This window comes from Scophthalmus maximus, chromosome 16, assembly GCF_022379125.1.
Source record: "Scophthalmus maximus strain ysfricsl-2021 chromosome 16, ASM2237912v1, whole genome shotgun sequence".
NCBI classification, from domain to species: Eukaryota; Metazoa; Chordata; class Actinopteri; order Pleuronectiformes; family Scophthalmidae; genus Scophthalmus; species Scophthalmus maximus.
The window spans coordinates 4981625-5009372 of record NC_061530.1 but is presented as its reverse complement, the minus strand read 5'-3'; the positions used below and the strand labels follow the sequence as shown (position 1 = coordinate 5009372).

Below are 27748 nucleotides of genomic sequence, written 5' to 3'. Positions count from 1 at the left end.
TACTTGGACTCAATTAATGCATTTGTTGTTCCTGAGTGTGCACATTTTCTTCAGATGTGTTTGATTCAGTTTAGATTGTTTGCTAAGAATCACTGTCCTATTCGCTCAAAAGCATATTCATCATAAAGAGACCCAAGCTGCTCATGATGGTAATGATGATATGAACCTCAAAAAGTTAAAGTTTTGAAGATAACAATGTTATTTTCCCCCTCATTGCTATAATAGAAAGTCCTTAATAAGGACCAGACATCTTCAGTAGAATTTTTTTTTGTGATGAATTGTGATTGTGTGAAGTGCCTCTCTACATCGCTGATTAAAAATTGCCTCTTGAAGGGGTGAACGGGCAGAGGAGAAAAGTATTCAGGGGAACACACACACACACACACACACACACACACACACACACACACACACACACACACACACACACACACACACACACACACACACACACACACACACACACACACACACACACACACACACACACACACACACACACACACACACACACACACACACACACACACACACACACACACACACACACACACACACACACACACACACACACACACACACACACACACACACAGAGAGAGAGAGCAGAGGATCTCTTGAGGCTTTGGCATTCCTTCTGTGTTTCTGTGACAAGCCATCTCACCGGAGTGAAACTCCACCCTGGTAGCCTCTGTGACTCTCGGGTCAACTTATTCACAGTACACAATGATGTAGTGAGGATCTGGTACACGCAAGCGCGCGCACACGCGCACACACACACGCGCACACACACAGCAAAATAATGTGGTTTTACTCCCAGGTACTGCACACCAAAGGCCTGAGGTGACTCTTCACCTCCCAGATCTGCACCAAACTCTTCATATGCACCCAGAAAATGCATAAACACACATTTAGATGCACTTTTGTATGCCAACACACACTCCCCAAACAGACACACATCACAGTCTTTTCCTTCAATTTTCTCTTTGAAACACCGGCTTTGCCTTTCCCCTTTATCTGCCTTTCTGATTCAAATTGCAGGCAGTTTATTTGTTTGACTGGGTGGAATTGAGAAAATGGACCCAACTAAAAGCCTCTGAGCTGCAATGCAGCGGCGAGTTGAAGAGGCCCTGCGAGCGCCCCAGCACTATTCGTTGGCTGTAGAATGAAACAACACAATATACAATGAATCTCATCTTGACGCCCTGGAAGGGTGATTTGAATACAAATCAACAGCAATCATAACAGCAGTGGCGTCAGGGGATGTCTATCAGTGTGCTCTTGTGCCGAGGCACATTTGGATGCAGTTGGAAGAAACAAAAAGAGGAGAGCAAGAGGTCCACAGACTCCACAGATCTCCCAACCGCCTGCTAGTTAAAGGCTTATTTATCATAATTTGTTGGTATTTTGCCAGCAGCCGACACAAGGAATCAATGTTTTTGGGCACAGAATCAAGGAAGGATCACAGGGCCCAAGGAGGTGCGGAGTTTCATCTCTGTTGATTGTTTGGCCTCCCTCTCTTGCGGTCTCGCTCTGTCTCGCTCTCCCAGACGTGCTCCTGGCCCAGATAGAATTGATTAGATAAGACTCCTCTGATTTCCAGCATGGACCAGACATAATCACTCTGGAATGCCAATAACACTGCTCTGTCTGGGTCATTTTTCTTGACCAACAGTGAGCAGTTGCTAACCGGATAGCTGGGGTTACATTGATTTATGGGGTCGGTATTGGAGTTTTATTAACGGTGGCACATGGGTTGGTCGGCTTATACCCCTGTGTGACAGTATGGATGTGATGCGGTTTGTCTGAGTGTATGTCTACGGTGTCATTGATCAGGGCTCGCATACCGAGCCCTTAACTTAAAGATTTCGGTGTGACATTTTGATCTGATTCCAACTAGGTGAGAAAACAGCCCTGTGATTATTGTTGACAACATGTTATATGTCAACAGGGTTTGTTTTTTTTAACACAAAGCATTCATAGACAGTACAGTCTCAGAAGATTTTACACCTCTTAATAATTCACATTTTAAAAACATTTTTTCACAGAAATTTTGTTTTTCTTTGATTTTCTTGAGGCATCTTGGTTTTTCACAATCAGAACATTTTCACATTATTCCCACAAGTGTCTGTACCATCCATTCATCCATCCATCCCCACTTTACATTTGTCTCTTCACCATTGGAAAAAGTCATCAAACCCACAGTTGTTAAGCTTGCTTTTGGCAAGTCTGTGAAGATATACCCAAGCGTTCAAGTGATCGTGATGACTTCCTGGTTCCTGATTTCTAGCTCTCTGGCTAGAAATCAGCTCTCTGGCTGCTCCTGTGTGGCTTGTGTGTGTAGCCTTAACAACCATTAGCAGAGCAGCTCTCAGACTGCAGCCTTGCTCCGCTCACATTCTACGTTCACATGCGCGGATTACAAACTGTTTTGGTGAATCGCGACTTAGCACACAGAACCCTGAACCGGAGACTCAACTGTTGTGGCTGTTCTTGTGAACACACCATTGTCACGGTTGGCAACGTCTTTACTGTCGCTGCTCCACAACTGTCGCTGCTCCACAACTGATCAGCTGTTGATTCAACACTGATCGTAACGCGTGTCCAGCACTGCGCTTTCTTGGTCCCTAAACAACACACATGAAAAGTGTGAGACTGAGAAGATGAAAGGTTCTCGAGATATGACTGACTGAACCAGACATACACATTCTGAGCTGTGATATGAAAGGTATCTGGTTTGTTGATTTGTGAAAATGTGAACGCAACTATGTGCCTTTTGCCAATGTTTTGTAGGCAGACTAAGCAACCATAGGCTTGTCTTTATCCCTTTATTTTTGTATTGGGGGATGCACTTCATTTTTGTTTCAATGACTTTAATATAGTGTTTAATACATCAATATGTTTGATTTGAGATTAGCAGTGCATTAAATTTATTTTGAATTTATATGCAGAATATTTGATAAGCTTTGTTATGTGAAAACCAAAGTACAGAAAAACCGTCCTCACTCAAAAAAAATGAAAATTTGAAGTCAGAACCTTTGGGTCAGAACTGTTCTTTGTTTTTGTTGTGTTAACAATAGGGATGTCAAATGTTGGGGATACGGATGTTAGATGATTAATCTTAGCTCACTACATCTAGACCTTTTTACCCTCAGGGGTGCATAAACTACAGCTATGAACTTATCGGTATGGCCATGTGAAGCAGGTAAATATTATTTATTGGTATCGGCTGAAAAAATCCATATCGTGCATCCCTACATTTAAATGCAGAGTTAAACTTCCGTTGGGTTATCGTTAGGGATATGGTTAGGGGTTGGGGTGGTTAGGGGTTAAGGGTTCATTGTTGTTGCAGACTAAAGCGGACTTCAAATGACAACTTTTTACAAACCTATCAAAATAAACATTATAGTAGTTTTAAAAACATATAATCACTACATCTACCTCTCTTCTTTCAATTTTCTGCAACATTTAAATATCTGCCACTGTCAGAGGAAAGGGAAAACTGCAGAAGATGCACCCATTACGCTGGTTGCCAACTGCCAACAACAAAGAAGAGTGTACAACAAATCAGATGGCGATCTCTCATCGTGTCGTGACCCTACAACACGCCAGAGTCTAATTGCCAAATCAACTCAATGAGCCTGAAGCTGTATAGAAATGGTAAATGGATTGTATTCATAAGAGCTTTTCTAGTCTTAGTCTCTAGTGCTTTACAGTACAAGTCACAGTCACCCATTCACAGTGCTTTTGCTATAATACACCCATTCATACACTGTCAGCACAGTGGTCAGGGGACAGTTAGGGTTTAGTGTCTTGCCCTTTGGCACACGGATAGGAGGAGTCTGGGATTGAACCACCAACCTCCTGGGTCACAGCCAATATAAGGCCCGGTTCATCCCACAAGTCTGCCAGTCATACACTCTCAGAGGTAGAGATGCTGAGGCGGCTTCTCTGTCTGATACTTTTTGTAAATCTTTACCTTTGGATCACCTTGCAATACTTGCCACCAGGCCTGTCACGATAACTACTTTTTGTCAGACGATATATTATGCCAGAATTATTGCAATTAAACGATATTATTGTTGTTTTTTTGCAAATTAATCAGGCGAGTTTTTATTAAAGGCCCATTGGTCGTTGGGTATGTGAATCACTGCACTTTTCCACACGATTTGTGTTGCTGCCAGTTTCCTCCTTTTTTTCAGCAGCGGGGGCAGTTCATCAAAGCAGCCATAGGGGAAAATGTGAACTAAAGTACTGCATGTTAAAGATTTACTTGAGGGGCTTGTGATGATGAGCAGGTTGACAGTCACAGTCCCGCAGGACATCACACACTGTGCTTTGCTCCACACCAATGTCGTGCTGTTTGTCCAGGTTCCACCTGCAACCAGACTTGCAGCTAATAAACGACTCGCATTTACTGCACTTTGCCTTTTCATCGTTTCCCCTGTTAAAGTACAGTCAGACTTTTGACTGTACACCGCGATGTGTTTCACAATGTTGGTCGGACATTAGCATGCATGCTAAGCGCTAGCTCATTTCAAAACACTACTCTATTGACCTCTTGGCAAGAGGTCAATAGAAATTATCAAGTTAATTTTCATGTATCGTACAATAAGTTGATAATGTAATTATCGTGACAGGCCTACATGCCACAGTCCGCCTGCCTCAATCCGTTGGATGTCTTTACTTTGGAAGCCTACCTGCTCTGTCTGTTAGACCTGTACTTTGGATAACTCACCTGTCCTGGAACCTACTACCTGACATTCAGCAAACCTTCCGTGGAAAGATCGAGCAAAAGATACTCTGGATTCCACCATTGTGTTGTCACCTTGTCAACGCATGTCCATGGATTTGGGGGGCAATGCTTCTGAAGGATCCACTGAAGGAAGAGGTATCAAATATCAAGTCATTCTCCAAAATAATTTATTCCAACTTTAACTCGGCCGGTATCCTAGATATCTGTTATGCTTTGCACAGCACATTTTGACATTTCTGGGCGCAACTGAGTGATTTGCATTTTCTGCTGGTTGTAGTTAATGATAGACAGAGGAAGAAGGACAAATTGAAGGACTGAAGAAAATAACTGCACTTGGGGGGAAAAAAAGAAACTCATGACAGAAAGACAAACAAGACAGTGATGTGTTTGAACTAAATCAACCACAATAGATGAGTAGGTCCACAAGGCGGAACAAAGGCAAACAACGGCATAATGAATCTATCCAATCAAAGCATTGTGGGAACAAGCATTGGAGGAGCTAATATTAGGGGGAACCCTGTACACCCTGACTCGTGACACATGTAGAGGATGTTAAGCGGGGGAGGGTGCAGGCTGATAGCAAAGTACAGAATCACTTCATGTTTGCTCTCAACTACCATATGTTCTCATTAGAAAAGCATTCGCACATATGAAACTGTGCAGGCAAACATGGGAGGGGCTGATGCATTCATTCAGCATGCAAAAGCTCATATATGTCTAACAGCACAGATGTGGATGGACCAACGAATCTATTTAAGCCCGGAGTTAGAACTTAATGACGGTAATGAACATAAATGGACATATTGTGTGGATTCATTTTCAACATTCACTCGATGACACTCCGAACCTACAGGCCTGCACCAACACAAGAGCATGTGTTTGACAGGAAGCGTTGCACAGCATGTTGCGCGGGGCGATGCCATCACAGTTGCTCTTCCTTGGAAAGGCACAAGAGCAGCTCAATGAAATGTCAACAGCATTTTTAAACCATCTGCCAACAGCAACTTGTGTTCAGTGTGTCAAGGTCTCAATAGGCAGAGGTGACTCGTCAGCCAACAGATGTTAGTAAATAGTTGCAGTAAAAGAGATTATGTGAATCATACGCATTTATGCCAGGATATGATGAACTACACCCACATGTGTTTAATACACTGCACGCTTAATCTGTTTAGTGTCGTATCAGAAATATATACTAAGAGGAAAGAGGTTATGCGATTCTCTAATGTTATTTTTTCAGTCATAGCTGCTGATATTATTAACTGTGTGACTAAATAGAGGGTTTAGAGCATTAGTGATTCAATAAATTCAGTAGAAGGGAAGATGTTTATATTCTATACTTTGTGGCATAACAATAATGAATAACTCACAATTTCACAACAATGACATAAAACAACAACTAATGAGGCCTACTGATAGCATTACTTAAGAGTGAAACACAGTTTCTGCTGATTTCACTGCCAAGTCTTTCATGTCGTTCTCATTCAGTGCCTGTGATTCTTTAAGACTCACTTACCATTTCACAACAGAGATTAGCATGGAGGTGTGAAGCAGGTTCGAAAGTAATGAGCAACTTTGAGATATTGAAAAAGTAAATAGCATCAACTGTGGATAAACCGCAGCTGCATTCACGTGACATACATACAAGTAGTTTTACCCTATACATACTTGTTCCCTTTATGCAGACAATGAGGGCCAGGTGAGATCCTGTCAGGAGGTGATGCTGTGTGCTAGGCTAGTTTATTAACACCCCCCAATTGACTTCCTACCTTTGTAACATGATGACTTCTTACAACACTACTGTCTGCTACATTTAGATGTCATTGTAATAGCTTGGATACTGCAATTAAAGCCACAACTCCACTTTACTAAAATGGTTTTGGGAAGAGAAAACAAAGATATTTTTTTTAATCAATGTTTACAGTACTTCCTGGTTCAACTTTGACCCACTGTAGCTGCAGTGGTTGTGCAAACACAGTTGTCATGATTGATAATGGAAAAAAATAAAACTGCTGACCATCTTAACCAAAAACTTAATTCAATTAATAATATTCAAATCAACTTTCAACTTAAATTTATCAATTATTAAGCCTAAGATGACCCTATTTAGGGTCCAGACTGTGAGTCATGTGAAACAAATCATATAGTTAGTTATGCATGTCCACAATGTTCATATATGACCATCATGAAATTGAATGGCTACCACACAAGCTAGGCCAAGTGCTAAGCGAGTCGGCCTAATATACCCGAGGCTGCGGGTTCGGCCAGTGAATTAAAATCATCAAGAACAACAAAGGAAGAAAAACAAGCTTTCTCCAAAATAGCTTACTGCCCGAGTCAAACTACGTCAGAATCTGAAGCATTACCCCATCAATTAGGGAAGACTCAGCTTTGCAGTACCATTTATAAAGTATTTCTAAACCACAAAATTGTATCTCATTGCATTTGTAACATACAATAAGACATTTATACAAGCAACATCAGGTTGTATGTTTTGAATATCTTAACAGAGCCAGGAGGGCAGGCTAAGCTTAAGAGGGAATAAACCTGACTGTGAGCTCTCTCCTCTAAATCTGTTTTAGGTCTAATGAATGAAATATTCACCACAACTACTCGCACTCGCGCATACACAAACAAATCACATTGAACTCTGACAGTGATTTGTTTGCAGATGCTGGTCAACTACATCCATTTGTCTGCTCCTGCTGCAGCAGGACAGCTCAGTGCGCCTCTCCACAGCTCATAAAAAAGCCGGCTGAATTTACATCAGGCCGAACAGGGTATAAATTTCTCTCCCAGGTCTGAGGCCACACATGGTGTCTTAAAGCTCAGAGGGGAAAATGAGTAAAGTCAAATGGAGCAAGGGTGATAATAAAACTAATATTACCCTGGTTGACCTTAAGCTGAGAAGCAGACCCTGCAGTGTCAAAAATGAATGGGAACATTTCAACAAAAACTGTGCAATGTAAACGTTGATTGTAATATAGAGTCAAAACTGCATCTTGACACAAATCCAAGACATTAAGGAATGTGTTCACCCTGAAGATTGTTATGGTTTTATTTGTCCAGGTTTTGAGGCACGAGTACTAGGGAAGAGCAATAAAATTTTCTTTATCGTGCTTACAGTAATGAAAAGCTACATTCAAATATTTAAAGATTAAAGAATTGAAGAGTAACATCTTTCGAGACACAGTATCCCTGTTAATCTAGGCAATCCACTCTGAACACTTCATTTTTCATTGGGACAATTTGTCTGTTCTGTTGCTTTTGTTAACAGTACTCACCATGGCAATAAGCATCTGTAAGGGGTATACAAGCAACAATAATTGCAAACATCAAAATATAAAAAGTATTTCTATTTTTGCAATTTTTTTAATTTGATGTTTAGTGAAAATACCTGTAGTTGTTTTTTGGTTTTTATAATCTCTAAATAGAGTTTGGAGCTTAGTAAGTATCAGTAGTAGTAGTAAGTTATAAAAAACAAGCATTGGCACTCAAATCTAAATGATCTACCACCAAATTCCAGTTGGCTATATATATACATACATACATACATACATAAATACATACATACATATGTCTGTATTCAATTTTATATTTGGTTGTTTTTGCGTTTTCTTTTCAGCTATAGTTATTTATAATTTAGGATAACGTTTATGTTTAAACTGTGAAACGTCAAACCTCAGTTAGATTTCTTTGGTATACCGATATTAAAGGAATAAATGTCAGTGAGAGAGAGAGTCGGCATCGGCCGCCAAACAATCCATATTGGCCGGGCTCTATTGCAGATGACAGCAAACATATTCAAGACATAATTTAGCTAGCTATGTGTGTTAAGCCACACACAGTGACTTCATACGTAACATGTTTAATTGTATTTAACCAAAAGCACCATCTTTCTCAAACTTTCACCGAGTGCTTTTGTAACCCAAACCACAGACAGGACTGCGTACGTCAATGTTGGTCTCTGATGTGACAAATGTTCATTTTGTTCACCCATTCATCCATCCACCCCAACCTCCTCCTGGCAACTCAGCAGCTGTTAATAGCACTGAATTCATAAAAAATAAAAAAAAATACTCTTGCGTCTAAATGCAGCCAGCAACAAACACAAACCGATAGCTCAGACCCGGGTGCAGTCTTTATTTCCAGACTGTCCTCTCCAGACACATTTAAAATGATAGAAAGTAATGTTAAAGTCACTCTGAGAGTTTGGACAGTCTTTTCTGTAGATTTTTTTATGCTCACTCAGAAACTTGTGCCCACCAGCACAAAAACACCAAAATTCCCTGATGTGGACCAAAACACCAAATTCAAGCATTGAGGTAGCTGAGTTGTTATTTTGTCATTTGAGTGCCCTTTTAATGTTGAAATGCTTGAACCCAGTGTTACATCACCATGATTTCATGTATGAATATATCCATTCAACCATCCATTAGCTATACCTACTTATCCTTGAGGGTGGTTGGGCACATGTAGCCCATGTTCACTGACATTCACGAACACATTCACACCTACGTGCAAATTTATAGTTGCCTAATCTTCACCTCTTTGGACTGTGGAAGGAAATTGGAGCACCCTGCAGGCACAGGGAAAACCAGCAAATCAGCCCTGATTAGTATTTGCTGCCAGATAATTTTAGCTTATTATTCTGCAGTCTCAAAGATGGAAAATCAAACAGACATTATGATCACAAGCTTATGATTCAACACAGCGATCAAACCTTTTCAAAAGCGATAGTTTTTTTTCTGTCTGACCAAGGTGAGTTTGACAAGTGCAGTAATTTAGTCATTTCTTTTGGATGCCACTCTGAGATTGATTGATTTGGATGAGCACAATCGTCCGCATGTAGATAATATCATAATCACAGCAGCCTCACATTGCCATTGATTCACGCGCTCATTGCTATGCAGAGGGCTTGCTGTGTTTAGAAGTGTATGAAAGATGGAGTTAAAACTTAGCAGTGAAGGCTACAGTGAAACTAAAGGAGAGTCATCTGTCTTTTGCCATGCATGAATAATACCATTAATTCTATTCAAGCCAACATCCTATAAATGTGTTACATTTCCAAACTGGTTTTGATAACAAATCGCAGAGGTTGGCTTTTTTTAATGACCTTTGAGAAAAAAAACAGCTGAATCAAATCAAATATTAATAACAAGGGTTGATGTGGTGGCTTAAAGACCCAGTCAAGTGCCAGTAAACATATCTAAACTGAAAATAATTTCATAGGTTGATTAAAATTTTCACATTGAGTGTCTCGTGCCAGGTGTGTAATTTCTCAATCGGGCAGAGCAGGGAAGGGGTTATTCCAAAGAGCAGACTGAGTAAAAGGCTGTCGGACTGCGTCGAGAGTAAACTGTACACACCTCATCCTTCCCTGCTCGCTCTGACACACACTTTGCACCTCTCTTTCATCACCATTTAACTGCAATCCCTGAGAGATTGAACATAATGTCATTCCACATACAGTATGGTAAAACATTTATTTTTGTTAAACAACCACTGCTCGGCAGAAGGGATGAAATGAGAGCCAATGATGAGGACCAATTAATAGTTATTTCATTATCTTCCTGTTTCACTCGGGCCCCACTGTGAATTTTACGTTGCTAATTCATCTTTGTGTCCTTGCCCAGATCGGCAGAGCAGATTTGGTTATCAGCGGGGGCTCGCTCGCCTCGGAGGCGCGGTTCGTTGAGGAATCCTATTGGCACCGAGGCCTGCTGAGGAGCTTTGTTTAAACAGTGTCACGCTGTAATACCCAACTTAATGGAGACTCCCGCTCATGCTCTCAGCAGCTCGTGTATTTACATATGGTTATCTCCTTCTCAATGTCAGGCATAGGGCAATACACGGCTGGGTAGAAGTGAGTGAGCGGGGGGAAAAATGGGACCCAAACCTGAGGAAATTGTACTACTGAATGTAGGTTAAGTGCATATTTCATTTATCTGGTTTTAAGCTCAGTTAAGTGATACCTTAGAATGTGAACTTCCATCTTTTCTGGGTCCAAGTGAAAGCCAGCATAATTATATAAGCAGTGGTTTTTAAATGGGCCAACGATTAGTCACACAGGGATACTTTAAAAAAACGAAGTAAAATCAAAATTAGTTTTCCTTCATGCTCATGGTTTATGCATGATACTATCATTTTGCACAGGATAGTACAGGTGGCAAGCACAAAACTGTAGTTAGACAAGTTATGAAAATTAAAAAAATTTTTTTTTAACTTAATGGAATGTTAGTGCACTCAGTGCCATCCCACCCACCAGTTCACCAGTAAAACTCCCACTAGTCCAGATGTTCAGGCCACCCCTGCTGCAGCAACAGACCGTCAGCAACCAAGCTAAACTCAAACTGATGCGGCAGAAAGGCTCTTTATGTTCCTGTGTGTGGGACCAACCAAGCCCAGGAAGCTTGGTTGCACCTACTTAAAGAGTGCAAGCACGGTTACAAGTGCGAGCAACAGGATGATGACTCAAAGGTATCACACCCGTGGGTGCCCTTGCAGCAACTGCACTATCAGAAAAACGTGATTTTAATTCCATTCCATTTTTTTTTACTGAGGAAGGCATTGATGGAACGAAATAGCGTGAAAAGTAAATAGCTGAAGTACGGAACTGAAGAACGTTATGTGCATACAAAAACACAGTTCTGTAACTCACCAGTGGTTAGGGAACAAAACGGCTTTTTAACTAGTTGATTTTATTTTTCTAATTCATATTTATCCCATCTACACCTGGCATGTGGTGATGTTATTGCAATCAAATAATGCTTTACCACATAGACGGCTGTGGCTCAGGAGGTAAAGACGGTTACGGTTCGATCAACACTCCCCGGTCCGCAAGACACTAAACCCTAAATTGCCTCTCATGATCTTCCGGCATTGTATGAATGTGACAAAATGTGCGGTTAATAGCAGCGCTATGAATGTATGTGTGAATGTGACTTGTACTGTAAAGCTCTTTCAGTGGTAGATAAGACTAGATAAGTGCTTTATAAATACTGTCCATTTACCACATTGAAGTAAAGTTCTAAATGCACCCAAAACATAGTGAGGACAGATTGTGATCCGATTGGGCCACTTTGTGTCCACACTGAACACAAAAGTAAAAGCTATGGCTTTGTTGATCCACATCATACAACTACGAAAGCAGAAAATAATTGCGCGAGACTGTTCTAAATCAGCAACGTCGCAGCAGCTAAGCAGCTTGCAGCTATTAGTCCTTACTTTGTACAAGACACCTTTGGAGGGAGTGAAGACGAGACCAGTGGAAAAGTAGGAAAACACAATAACAGCATCATGGATGGCTACCATCTCCTAGATCTTTCTTTCAGCATTTTCAACTTTTCAACATTCAATTTTAATATAAAATTCTAGGATCGATAACAGCAAAATGCAATTGTTACCACGAGCCATTTCATAGTCTATACTTGAATGGTCCTACAGAATTCTTTCAATATAAATGATGACATGTTGTTGACGTAAAACCACGGTAGCCCGAGAACACCAGTCACAGTATTGACATGGAAAGTTCAGTGACTGGAGAAAGATCGAGAAGGAAATTCACATCCGACACCACAGACCAGGGCTCACACTCACCTGTTATCATGTGACTGAAGTTAAATTCTTGCTTGTTGATGAAAGGGCTATTTTCCTTCCCTGATGAAGACTTTGAGAAAAGCCTTGTATAAAGTGACATTATTGTTATCCAAGTCAGATCTGTTCTTAAAGGAAATCTTTTGTAAACTAAACTCACAAAATCCACCGGGCTCCCCTTAATTTTGAGTACTTGAGTACTCTCCCCCTTTCACGCAAGACTCTGTGCTCTCCTTCCTATCAATAAAGGCTGAAAAACTGCCCCCCAAATAAAATCACATCATTTTTGTTTCCCGAGTTTGTTTTGCACTGCTCTTGTACTCTCCTCTGTTCAGTTTGCCCACCGCTGATCCGTCTGTTTGAAGCCCTCTGCGGCTGCATAATGTCTTCAGGCCTTCTCCGCCAGCCACCTCATACTTACTATGCAAGCTGCTATTCTGCCTCCATAAGCAAAGTAGAGAGCGTAGAGGGCCCGAGGATGCAGCTTAATCTTTGCATCTATCCATGCACAGTGGGCAACCACAACACAAACCTGTGATATAACGCTCGGCTTCTGTATTCTACTGACATTCCTCTGCAGATCCTTGAAGACGAAAAGAAGTTTTATCAACACTGAGTCACTCCGTAGTAATTGTTTTATTCGCCTGCATCTGGCTGCAGGTTTAGTTATTGCTGAAAACACTCAAACCAAATCTGCAAAAAAAAAAAAAGAATATCAATCTAAAAATGTCGAGTCTGTCTTCACATTTTGGAAAGAAAACATTGATGAATGAAATAGCAGAGGTGAATCATAAAGCACCTTGTGGCATCTGTTAGCAATCTGTCTTTAGTATTGTGTGCCATTTGTTTCCCCGTGGGGGCATATGTAAGGAGTTTAAACACAACACGATTTATCTAGGCAAATCTAAATCAAAGGAGTACAACAGCAACTTAGTGCACTCCACACACACACACACACACACACACACACACACACACACACACACACACACACACACACACACACACACACACACACACACACACACACACACACACACACACACACACACACACACACACACACACACACACACACACACACACACACACACACACACACACACACACACACACACACAGCTCTGCACTAATGCTCCTAAATGCCACTCTGAGAAGCTAAGCTATAAGCACACAACGCAGCGGCTGACAGACTAGCACATAACCTAAAATAAACAGGACGGGCAGACAAGGGGAACCAGATCTAATCGTGTATTTCCCTCTGTAATCTTCTTTGTCCTGCAACAGACTCAGACGACCACAGATTATTTGATTTATATCACAATTCATAATCCCCTTGATACACAATATCAGTATCAATAAGAGGAAATGCTGTTTGACAACGATATGCGTGGCGGGATATAAACCAGATCCTCCCTGATGTGATATTGTCTTCAGGAGGTTTTAATATTTGTGCGATATATACACAGTTTATTTGCCTGGACCCTCAGCTGAATGCCGAACACACTAAGCATGCCAAATGCTAATGGCTACAGCGAACACATTTGTGATGGAGGGACAGTGGTTCACTTTGGAAGAGATTTGACAAGCAGATCAAATACACATTAATGATGAATAACAAGCACTGGGTAGCCTATGTATGTTCGTCAGTATGGTAGCTACATATGCCACCACCATGATTTTTTCGCAAACCTTATGGAGTAGCAATCTCAAAACTTTATGGAGTAGATGACAGGAATGGACATGGTAGAAAAACATTTTTGAAAAACAGCTCTGTGATCACTTTTTATGTAACATGAATTGAAGCAATTAGTCAATTAGACTGGAACTGGAAGCTTATTCACACAGGCTTGTGGAGTGATTAGACAACTGCTAAACACTACCCTGATGCAGCTGGAGGTCTCTCCTGAGCCACCTCCCGCCTCACAATGTGTCACAGGCTCATCCATTATCTATACCTCTGTATCCATTAAGGTTCTCGGGGGGGGGAAGGCGAGGTACATCACCAACTCTCCGCAGGGCCAACATACAAAGACAAACAACCATTCACTCTCACATTCACATCTACGGTCAATTTAGAGTCTTCAATCTACCTAACCTTATTGCAGCATGTCTTTGGACTGTGGGAGGAAGCCGGGGAGAACCCACGCATACCCGTGGACAACGTGCAAACTCCACACATACAGGCCCCTGGTTAAGTGGTTGACCGAAATGGCTTTTTCCGGGGCCGATATCGATACCGATTATTACTAATCTAAGAGGCCGATAACCGGTATCTGAAACCGAAATTTGTCTGCAGTAAAACAGTGTCAAAAGGCATCAACATTTTGCCTCATAGCATATGTCTAATTCACAAAACCTTTCAACATGACCTTAACACACAAAGTGCTGGGAGCTGTCAGCAGCATTACTGTGAAGTTGAACAAACAAACAAACATGGATGGGACACTGCTGAAGTCCAGAGAGTAGTGACTGCGGCTGCATCGGAGCCAAAGTAGCGCATTTCATAATAAAATGAACTTATCTGCATATCAGGTTAAAAAATTACCGATACCGATAATCATAAGAAATGGTGAATATCGGTGCTGATAATCGGCCAGGCCAATAAACAATAGACCCCAATACCATGGTTGGTTCTGAGCTTTAAATTTCTACTGAGGAGGAAGTTCTCAGAGCGGCTTTTGGAAAGGAAGGATCTGGAATTTTTACTATGTGAGAATGTTTTGACCTTGTTGCTAGGTGACACATTTTAAAAGATGTGATTGGTTGGGAGCTTTTTTCTTTTTTTTTTTGAGAGGAGAAATATCCTAGGGATAATGGGCATATGTGTCTTCATCTAGATATGACGCAATTCTGAAAAGTTTATTTTATGTAATGAACATCTATTGAATTAACTATAAGCCATACTGTAAGCCAAATGCTGATGTTTTTGTTTTTTTAATGCTGGTAATTTTAGATTTTCTCTATTTTTGGAATGATGGCTCATTTTCCATCAGTTTTTTTTGATTGCTGCCTGTTTAAGAAGAAGCATTGGCTGGCATGTATTGTTATGTTTACCATGAGCTCAATTGGTGTGCAAGAGTCAAACCACTTTAAGAGGCACACAAATGAGATTCTCCACACATAGATGGTTTTACCAACTAAAGCTGCTGGCTGCTCTTAAGCCTCTGAAGAGTCCTCCCGCCTATTCCTCACAGTTTTTTTCACCTTATGATTTCTCTTAAGGGATGACAAGCATTGTGAGTATCTTTTATCTTCACTAAGATTTGGTACTGTAAGGGGGGAATTCTTGGAAAATGTCATCATCCTTAGAAGTTTGTCACCAGGAGTAAATATTTGCACTTGGAAGCTTTATGAATACAGTCCCAGATAACTGAAATACAGAGATGATAATCAAACAGCAGAACCAGAACGAGAACAAAAAAAAACGCGACAGAGAGAGAAGTGAGAAGAGGCCCGAAAAGCCAGATTTGATTCAAATAGGGATGGAGGAACAGAGTAACCCAGGCAGCCAGTTCTACTGAGCACATCTTAAGTGATCAGTACAGATCAGAAAAGTGAGAGGTAGTTTTCCCGGAGTCGGTGTAAGTTGGAGGCCAGCAGTGCTCACAGCTGACTCACTGATTGACAGAGCGGCCGCTGATTCACTCTGACCTACTGAGGGATTTAAAGGAGGCGAGGAGAACCACGAGGTTACTGTTGAAGAGGAGGGATATCTTTCTTTACAATTTTCCAACAGGTTTATTTTGTTGTGCGACTCCTGAAGAAAATCCCCCATCCCTCCATCCAACCTTCAACTCTTTTCATCCCGCCGCTCTCGTTCTCTTGACCTCCACAGACTTGACTTCTCTCCTCTCACACTCCCTCTTCAACCCTTCCCTGCCCAATCCGCCATCTCCCCTGTCTGCATTCAACCTCCCTGTCGGCCCCCCCTCTTCTCTTCTCCTCTCTCTGCTCTCATTTATTCTTTCTTGGCCTGACTGAACCGTCCCCTGATGTTGTCTGCGTTATGTCCGAACCTCTTTTCTCCCCTTCACTTACACCTTCTACGTTCATATTTCCTATTTATTTTCTTCCCTGCTCTTTCTTCTTATCCATCTTCCTCACCTTTCCTCTAATCACCTTTTTCTTTTCCTTGCACTTCTTTCTCTCCTGCTTACCTTTTCCTCCTTTTCTACCATCCTGACACCCGTTTCCTTTCCTGCAGTTCTCTATTTACAACCTTTTGTCGCTCCTCTCCTTTCTTTCCGGTCTCTCTTCGCATGCACTTCCTCTTCTCTTCTCCTTTTTCAATCGGTTTTCTTTCCTCCTCTCCTGTCTCCTCTCCTCTGTCAGTCAGTGGAGGGTAAATAAAGAGGACGTTATTAGGGCCATGCTGTCTGAACCCCATCCATCACGCTGTCACATAATACCCACAGCTGGCACTGTGTACTGAGTGTACTGTGTGTTGAGCAGTCCAGTTGGCTAAATGTTTAAAATTTTTCCTAATATCAGATAATATCATAGAAATTGACAGAAGGTCACTAAAAATGTAAATACTGCCCTAACAGCAGGCAGACATGTTTACCTCCTCTCTGCCAAAAGTGTTATTTTCCTGTGCGTGCGTATGTGTGCGTGTGCGTGTGTGTGTGTGTGTGTAGGCCTGCTGGGCAGCTCCAGTTTTCCTCCGACAGTGAGCGGCAACACCACGCAGGGTTTTTGCCACAGAATTTCTTTGAATGTGAACATACTGAGTATGAACGCCGTCAGACACACATTCAGTCTAGAACAGAGAGGCCACACCACAAGGAGACAACGGGATATGGGCTGTAGAGGGGAGCTCCTTTGTCAGAGACAAGAGAAATGTCCATCAAGCACTGGAAGGCCTGTAACACGGAGGCGGTACCACAGTGCGACTGATGTTGGCGTAGTGTAAACACATATAATCCCACTGACGAAAAAAACAAATGCTTGTTTCCCTACATTCTGTTCACATTGCCTTTCCATCTCCCTTCACTTGCGCTTTTATTCTCTCTTGCAGGTGCAACGCACATTTATGCATAAGTTGAAATGCCCACACGCAGTCAACGGCAGACAGCCTTCACTCGGCAGCTAGGTCGTTCAATACTCATAACTATGACCAGAGGAGTTTATTGTACCACAGTATAGTGTGTAATGGACTAATGGTGTCCTTAGCAGAGGATGTCGTCACTCTCTCTGTGCGTGTTCTAATTCAAGCTTCTCTGTTCTTTGTTGTTGTGGCTGGTGTGGCCACGTGAGTCCCTCCCCGTGAAACCGTTTGCCCTCCCCGCATTCATTAAGCGAGATGTCAGAGTCCATTACAGTGTCCAGGTGAAACCATGTTCTTCAGCTTAAACGGGAGTACGACAAAATCCCCATTCACGCTGGACAAAAAAAACACAAAAAAAAAACATCAACATCCGGCATTTGTCTTCAGTGTGAATCGGATTTATTCTCATGTCATACTACTCTGCTGTATTCACAAGTGTTTAATAGCTCCTGGGGTGTAAATGTGACACCCAGGTGGTCGCCCTGTGACATTTTTCAGACACGCGAACACCACGACTATACCTTATTTTCATACCGCGTGGCTGACGGGGAAACGTGGCCGAAGGTGCAGGTGACAAAGCATTTGTTTTGGCCCCAGACACTGGTGAATGTTTCTATAACTGAATGTCATACAGCTACATAAACTGAACTCTGGCTAATTTGCCATTCCTGTTTGTTATATTTACTTTATTTCATTTTCCATTTTACTCCTGTTTTTTCATGGCTCCACCGGGTCCAAAAGTTGTGGCACTGTATGTAAGACAGCCTCTTACACTGTGACTGTTTTCAGTTGTAAATACATCAAATACCTAGTTTTCCCTCTTAACACCTGGTGTCTTTGAGCCTTACTGCTTTGTCCCATGTGACAGAATTTTACAACACAACTTTTGAACATCACGCGACTGTTGTGTGGATCTCACACAATAGGGTGTATCTGTGTGTTTTTAAAAACTCGGAAATCAATGCAAGTTAGAAGGTGACAGCAACTGAATGCACTGGATGTAGAAAATGTCTCCACACACAGTGAGTATCACACTGCCGTATCCACACTATACTGGAAGATTCGTTTCTCCATCCCTCTTTTCTTTTTTTTCTTTTTTTTTTAAAGCCAAGTCAAGCTGAACTGATCCAAGGGGCTTCCTGTTCCATTTGTGGATACCTCAGCACTAAACTAGAAAGACGAAAAAAGACCGGGATGGTACCACTGTGTACCAAAGTGGAAAAATAGTGCTGCAGCACATCGGAGCAGAAGGCAATCTTTCACCGTGATAGGTAGGAGGACTTTCTCAATGCTACTGTTGTCTCCAGTAGGGCCAAATCTGTTTAGTTAGATACTCGAGGCCCATCAAACAGCCCCGGTTGTGCAGTGTTGGCTGTCAGAAACCAGCCTCTGCTCCCCGAATGCCATGATGCCACCACCGTGAGGCTCTTCCTTGTTAGACCTGCCCCCACGCTACGGTGGCTCCTTCACATTTCAGAATCTTATTTCCACCTACAGCACTGGGGCCGCCCTGGGTACACTCAAAACAAGCTGGCAATGTGCTATTAGATATCCATTCTACTTCCCATAAACCTGCCGACAGCAAATGGTGCATGGCGCTGCCGGCGGCGCCTGTGCTCTTTTAATTGGTTTATGGCCAGCGGATGTCACTTGAAGTAGAGCTCACTCCTTGCCAGACATATACCTGCCAATTAGCCTCCTCCATTGACTCAGAGGCTTTGGTGGAGTATTCAGTTAAAAAAAGAAAGAGAAAAAGAAGAAGAAGAAAAAACGTTTAAGGGCTTTTTTCACAACACTGCTTTTTGGACTTTACCACTAGTGGCTAAAATTCCATCATCTTTTATTTTGAAGTGCTTGTCTAAGTATGTAAAAAAAATGTTAATAAGCTACCAAGTTTGCAAGAAAAACTGCAGCCATTTGTTTGATCGGTGGGAACAAAATCAAACAAGAGCTTGAGGAGGGAAAAACGGGTTAAATTACATTCTGGTGATGAGAAGCTGTGACAACACGCTCTGACGGGTTCAGAGCCGAGGATGATGGTGCATCAGATGTGCTGATGCGTGATAAGGTCTGATGATTAGATAGGATGTTAACACATAAAAGTTCAAGAACTGTCCTCCATGATTTGTTAACGGCAAAACACACAACAATGATTTTTTTTTATCCTATTTTACATCAGAAGAGTGGCTGACATGACAGCCCATCTCCAATATCTTTTAGCAAATGCACTAGCAAGGGTCACTTTTCCCAGTTTGCATAAAAATGCAAATTTTCCACGCCAATCAAAAGGTACGGGGCCAATGCAGATACCGTACTTTTGTTTTTATTCGACTGGATTTTTACTGGACTTTTTGGGGGTATTTTGACGCCTCGGGTTACCCCCGCCCGATCAACCTGACATAATTGGAATTTGGTTAATGATACTTGCAGCAGTCAAATATATCTTTAAAAATGTCAGCTGCAAGGTGTCTTCATCTTCTCTTTTCATCAAAGGTTAGTCAGGCCAATCCACACACGACTCCATGCTTTCTGCCAAATTAATCAGGCATCGGGCCCCATACCAGAAAACCTGTCGTACTTGAATACTACAAATTTAGACTAAACTTAATTGTTTTCCCTGAATTTACAATTTAACTATGTTTATAAATGGGCGTGTGTTTGTGAAATGTGATCACAACCAAAAAAGTTGACAATTTTTCAACACATATCACCTGCCGGTGCCCGGCAGCGCTGTATGAAAGTGTGTGAATGCGTGAATGTGACTTTCCTGTAAAGCACTTTGAGTGGTCTATATAAGCGCTATATAAACACAGTCCATTTTACCATTTTTTTTTTTACACAGCTCAACTCTCGTCTCTTAATGGTAGAGTCCTGCACGGCACTCCCGAGGGGTCCCGTGATGACACCAAAACCAGAAAAAGGACACAACGCCAGCCACTCCTTGCTTCCAGGTACAAGATGTCTCCCTGATCAGGTGATTTCTCTGTCTGACAGAGGAAGTAACCACCTCGTCCCCCACGACGATAACTAAAAAAAAGTACAAGTTTGACCACGTCAGACTACTGTGTGTTGCTCTGCCATTGTGTCTGAAGTCAGCCCGATGTTGTCGGTTTAAAGAGTAGAGACGGGTCCGGCTCTTCAGCTAAGTCGTGACACAGACCAGGTGCTGGATCTCAGCCATCATCGTATGAGCCTTACTTCTTGCTTTGATTGCTTTCACTATGCTTTCTACTAACGCACACACACTCTTGCTTGTTGCTTTTTCATATGATTTCCATATGATACATGATTTGTAGCTTAGCATATGATAGATATTTGTTAATAAAAGTAGTATTGATTGTACATAGATATTGCTTAAGTTAATAAATGTTTTTATATTTTAAAGAGAAGTTGTTTTTATGTTATTTGCAGGTACATTCTGATATAGGCTGGTTGAGAAAGTCAGTGCTTGGATTCACATTTCGGATTCGGTTCACTTCATAAATGCTCATATCTACCAGATGTAAACATTTTAGGTGAACACCCTTAAGTATGAGACTGGATTGACTATTTTGTTATTGGTCCCATTTTCTGGGTGGTGTTCCGTTGCTATTAATATTGATCAATAAGCTTATTATCTTTGATAAATTGATGAATTATTGCTGATAACCAAATTAGCCCCAACCGATGGACAACATTATTATTTGAGTGACACAGTCCTTTACTGAACTGCATGGACTGCAAATCCTGTCAGTCCTTCATTCTTTTTTGGAAAAACTGCTTTATCTCAAGTGTGTTAATATGCTAGAAATTATCCTAATTATTTGATGTGTAACAATGAGTCATAAGCATCACTTATCCAGATTTATCCCCTACATACAGTATAAATTGACGGTTACAGATTTTGGTCCTGAATCAACAACAACAAATTCCTCTAATATGCATCTCTGGGACAAATCCTTATCTTGTGGGGGCTGAGATTGTAAAACTGTCTCTTTCTCTGTGTATATTTGAAGTCCAGTGTGATTACACCAATAGCTCCATTAAACAATTCTTGTGTCAGTCCCTGTTCTCATCCTCCTCTGCCTTGCAGTTGCCCACTCCTTCTTTCTCCTGCTATTCGGCGCTTCCCTTGCCGAACCTCCCCCTCATCATCCCCCACTGCTGCTTCCACAGCTCTGCCACTAGCCTCGGGTGGAAGCTAACATGGGGAAAGCCCTACTGCTCCAGACTCTGCAGCGGTTCGCTATTATATCGCTTCAACTGTGAGGCTTGCAGCAGGATTATGGCCACACAGAGTGACAAATGTAACCACACCCTGAGTTCTGTTGGCATGCAATTGCCATTGAATGAGGGAATTGGCAGTAAAAAGGAGATAGCAGGGCTGTATTTTTTTCTAGAAATGCATGTCAAGTTTTCAACTGTATCAAATAATCTTTAATAACAGAAGTTTTGGGCGTGAAAGATAGTCTGAACATCTGTGGTCCCATGACAACTTTGCACCCTGTGGTATAGTTAAAACAAGTGGTCATTTTGTCGACTGCTGTTTCTAAGGTCAGCAATGTCAGAGTCAGTCGAACAGAAGCTTAACTTTTACAGTAGATTGTATATAAAGATTGACATCATGACAACTTCCAAAAGTGAAACCAAAACGATCACCCTCTGGTCATTTCAAACTAATTTGACTAATTGAGAACCAATGTTATGGATGCCAAAGATAACCAGCAGTAGTCTATGGAGGAGAAAAATACATTGTCCTTGCTGTGTGGTCCTCGGCTGAAGTCCAGAATAAGTCAGAGGAAGCTTTGAGCGCAAAGCCTGTGTTTGAGCATTTACAATGAGAGATGGTGAAAACGGGATACAAGTGGACTTAACAGAGAAGGTGCTGGTTTGCAAAGCCAGGAGCAATTCTTGAAAAGAGATTCTGTAGTTTTCCATTTTTTATGTCACGCTTGAAGTTGAAGCAAGTGTTGCTCGGAAATCGGAGACTTACATAGTGATGTAATGAGGTGGCTCTATGGTGGCTTCCCATGGAATATCAAAGTGGTTCTCAAAAGGTTTGCAAGTTGAACCAGCTCTAGCACCAACAGCACTTAATGTTCACTTTGGTCAAATAAAGGTGGTGTCAGAGTGCCATTCCCTTTAAAAGCCAGGTGTGCTTGCACCTTGGCAGATTTACTGTATATTATAATGGCAGAACGCTTCTTTGCAGGGGCCTCAGATCGGCCAGTACGCAAGATGAAAGTGCGCAATAGAGCTCTTAGACTAAAGGCATTAGAATATCTAAAATCCTGCCTACAACCTTGGGACATAGAGTGAAAGACTTTGAGTTCAGATTTAAATTTGAATGATGATTTACCAGCAAAACACAAGAGAAAGGTTAAAAACAATGGGTGTAAAATAACATTCATCTCTATTTCCATTATCAACATTTCTCTCAGCTCCTTTTATCTCATCTGAATACAGTAAGACCCACTTCTCCCATTGTACATATTGCCATCTGGAGTAGCAAAGCATTCAGAAATGTGACAATACCACCTCTTAAAAAAAAAGCAAATGCACACAGCCTGAGGCAAACAGAAGCGCATGCCTTTCCTTCACATGAGGGCTCATGCTACAGATGGAGACCACAATGGACAAAAAAGCAATCATGAACTGGCTCAACGCCATAAATAATATAGCATAAATTCATAAAATGTTGAAGGTTGATATAAATGTTTCCTTATTCATTGAAAAATGACCAGGTCAGCCCTTGCCTGACAGTCCCCAGTTGACCACCTCTATCATTTTGGCTTTGGGAATTTCAGATGTAGATGTACTGTTTACTGTCGTAATAATGGATTCCATGAACAGAATCTCTTGCCTTTTCTTATTTGAACACTCCCTCATCTCTTCCATGTGAGTCTGTTTTACTTGCTGTGTTGCTTTTTAAAATATACAGTCATGCTGGGTGACCTATGGCACTCTCATCTGTTCCAACTGAGCCAATGTGTCATTAAACTTGTACTCCAAGGTTAAACCAAGAAAAATGCGTTTTTGGAAGATCGCAATAGCTCATTATTAAGATATGAATTAACGGTAATGATTTCGAATTACATTTTGTGTCCTACAGCATTTTTGTATAGTTAATCAGGAAAATGGAGTGTCAGTGTATGGTTCGATTGTGAAAGAGACATTTCGACAAGAGTAGAGCACATACCTGGACCAAGGCCCAATAGACCCTATTGAAACCACATTCAAATCTGCTAGATCGTTATCGGCACCAAATTGCACATGCTCATATATATAACTCCCCTTAATATGGCAGATTTTTTTCAAGATCAATGGAGGGAATCAGTGAAAATGTAAAAATATTCTTTTAAAAGATGGATTTGACCCTTTTAGCAAGGCCAAAATTAAGTTGGTTGTTTCTTTGTCCATGTCTCATTAACCAGCCAACCAACAGACGGACAGGGTTAAAACATAACATCCTCGGTGGATGTAATAAATGCATTCTGTGTTGACCAGTAAACATTTTTATGGGGATGAAATATCCTGAAGAGGCGATTGCCATACACTAAGCTCCAATGATTTTATTACCAACATTTCAAGCACACTTCATCTTTCTTCAGGCAAGTTCTTTTAAAAGGGAAGGGAAGAAGTGGTTGAAAAAATTCTGACGAAATCATCGGAGCATCAACTCTTCAATAAATGCTGCGTTAAACCAGGAAAGCAGCACAAGGTTGTGATGCAAAATGTTAAATAAAGGCAACATATTCAGGAATGGATCAATGTTCAGGACTGTTACTGATCCATTTAAAGAATTCAAGGATCAGACCAAAATATATATGTATAAAATTGAGCATAGGACAACACTTATGTTAAGGTACTAACAAAAATAAAGTGAACTTTTCTGCAAGCTTTGAACTTAAGATGTTTAGCTGAACAAATGTTGAAGCATAATAATTCAGCTTCTTTTAATTTGTTAGTATTTTATTAATATTTGCAGTGTATCTATTATGTAATAAATTACTGATGAGCAGCTTGTTTCACATTTTTCTGGTAAACACTGACCTGTAGCAAATAAAAACGGATTTTCTTTTATTATGATTCAAACTAACTATCCCATTTCAAAAGGTACCTGGATAAAAATCTATACACTAATTGGGTCACTACCAATGACCACTAAAGAACATTAAATCCTCATTGGAAGAAATCTCCAGAGAGGAATGTGAATAGGTGCCTAAAGGGGTTCAAACCTCCTCCATTTGTGCTCTGCATGGACTTCTGCAATGTAAACTTATTCATGGGCCAAAATTGACCAGGGAAAGGACATCCAAAATATACCGAAATGCAAATATCATCTGTGTAAGATGCAACCAAACACCCCTGAAAATCATGTTCATGTGATCTTGTGATGCCTGTCACGCAATTTCAGAAAAAAATTGTTCACGGATTGAAACACTGTGCTCTTACTGCACTATTTGGGGTTTCTTCATCTGCACTGTAATTGACTGAAACAATACAGGATGTAATTGCCTTTGTTACTGGTTTTTTTCTTTTTGCTCCAATGGAAATCCTCTGCCCCCTGTCTCATACTCACTGGGTTGAAATCCTATCAAATTGCATAAACATGAAAAAATCAGGGCCTGTTAACTAATATAAATATTAAAACATATACATTTGCATTATATTTTACTGAATAACTTGTGCAATCATTCTGTAAATGTTGGGTTACTTGGAAATCCAATAAATATAGTTGCAAAAAAACAATAAAAAACAATACTTACCTTCAAATTGGTGACATTGTTATATAACTTTGGAGCATTACAGTGGCAGCTTATTAGCTGATTGGAATGCAGGGTCCATGTCTATATTTTCTTTTCACATCCAGCTAATTTCTTTGTGCATTTGCATTGCTGTGTTAATTAAAGTTCGACTTGAAAATAAATTACCTCCCAGACACAAACTATGGAGTGAATGAATTCAATAACTCACGCAGATCCTTAGTGCTTTCATTCATTACAGTATAATATACAAACTAATATACCGTTCTAAGACCCAGCACTGGAATAAATGGTTCAACCACACAGGTTTCTGGTGTAAAAAAAACAACCAGAGGATGAGAGAAAGCAAAGGTAATTGAGAGAGCTCAGAAAGGATAAGCAATATTCTAAAGGTCAGTCTCAGTGATACAGGCCTGAGAATGTGATTACATTTGCTTGGCTAACCTTGGAAGGCAAATGTTCTAAGATGCTGGACCACAGGCTTTTGACCTCCACCGAGAGATGTTTCAGAGATGCCAAATAAGCCATTGGTACCAAAGCTGAGGGGAGGCTTATATTATTGCTTTTCCCGGTGAGGAAGAAGTATCATTTCCATTTAAATTTCTACAAAATTACTTTGGCTGCCAATCAAACACATAGGTCTTGAGTTTTGATATGAACCCATATAACTTTCTGATAACACAATATTCAAAACCTAGATGGAAGAGACGTCCCATGAGTTGTTACACCGATAATCTCTGGTAAATGAGCAATACGTGTGTGAAATAGCCAGGGAGTAGAGAAGTGTTACTTGGAAAATGAGTAAATGTCATAAGACTTTTTTTTGGACCCATTTGCATGTCACTTAAAATTCCGCTGCAAAAACTGAATGTTAATTTTCACCGACATCTTTTATCCCCTCTCACCGTCGGACTTGATTCAATCCGATAAGAAAATCCATCAATAGAATTACTCTCCGTCTAATTATATGTAGCTTCATTTGCAGTGAAAATCCTTCCTTTCTATGTCGCAGCCATGCAATCCGGCCGGATGCAGAGCAAGGTAACTAGGGCTGGGTATTCTCTGCACGGCCACAGGAGGATCATGAATAGTGTTTAACAGCTCCAGCTGCTGTACGGTGGTTAGTAAAGCAAGTGTGCCGTGGAGAACTGCTAGAAGAGATAGCTGCGATATAAACGGGGCAGCAAACCACCAAGTGGCTGGTGCCAGAGGGAAGGACAAGCAGGCACTTATTTATGTATGCCTGCACACACTGGGAAAGCTGTAGCCTTTGCTTTGGGAAGCAGATGCTTTTACTTACTGTTTACACACCAAACTACCTCACTGTGCAATCTTGCATCTATAGTATGCTTTTATTTCCTAGAGGTCCTACCCCTAACAGAAGCCTTAACTGCAATGTGCCAGTGTTATTCTTTATCGCTACTTCAAAGTTTTAGGAATTTAGGAACAACTTTAGACAGGCTGGCTCCAAAGATTAAAATTTCTCAGTCTTAACACTCAGCTGTGACAATTGTTGATTTCTCACCCCACGTCAATCCCTATGCAGGATCACCAAGCCTACCCTTATTGTGTAACTAGGATATAAGTTACACAATTAATTAATTTAATTCAGGAAAGTCAACCTATGCAAAATAAATCTGCATCCGCACCAAAATGTAATGGGTTCTTCCTTTGGCCATGCCCCACCCCTCCACCAAATTTCATGGAAATTGTTTCTTTAGTTTTTGTGTAATACTGCAAATTTGCAAACAAACAGACAAACAAATGCCAATGAAAACATAACTTCTGTCATGAATGGGAGAATTTCTTTTATATATATATATATATATATATATATATATATATATATATATATATATATATATATATATATATATATGAACTCTCAATTTGCCCCTCTTTCGATTTTGAGCAATTCTCATGGCACTAGATTCATGTTTCATATGAACTAAAATCATAAAAGTCTAAGTGACTGAGAAGCAACAGATTAACCTTCTTTGACGAAACAGAATCTAACACACTTCCAAACTTGGTGACCACGAAGCCTGAAAGCTGGAAGCTGAATCCCTTAATCACTCATCCATCTTTTAGAATCCTGTGACCAGTCAAGAATGATAACAATAATAAACAAAATGATAAAAAGGATACATTAATGCAAACGCTATGCGCCCATCCACCACTCCGACCTCCACACCTTGGCTTAATGCTTTGCTACATGAAGTGGAAAATGACTACCTGCATTCACACTGAACATTGCCAATGGACATAAATAGTGATGTTGAGATATATCCAATACAATCATAATTCCTCAGGATACTGGGCAGGTCTGTCACGCCTAATGTGCAAGCTTCCATAGTTTGAAAGCAGAGGAGGACAGGATGAAGAGCACTGCTTAAAGCATACTAAACCTATTGAGCAGCTAAAATCCCCTGCCATATTTTACATGGCACAGACTTTTGTTACAGTAGTTTGTTGTAACTGTTGCCTCGGAAAAGATTGTGTCTCTTCTAGAGAGACGTGTCCAAACGATAGAACAGCTTATCTCCGCCAAAATCACAACAGACGAAGACCAGGTCACTGAAAGCAATGGCCCTTTAAGTGTGA

The 27748-nt window shown here is 40.9% G+C and overlaps 1 protein-coding gene across 2 annotated transcripts in view; it reads right to left on the bottom strand.

Moving 5' to 3' along the window:
* Positions 1–27748, bottom strand: part of ca10a (carbonic anhydrase Xa) — a 221028-nt gene that overhangs the window by 166974 nt on the left and 26306 nt on the right. The window lies entirely within an intron of this gene.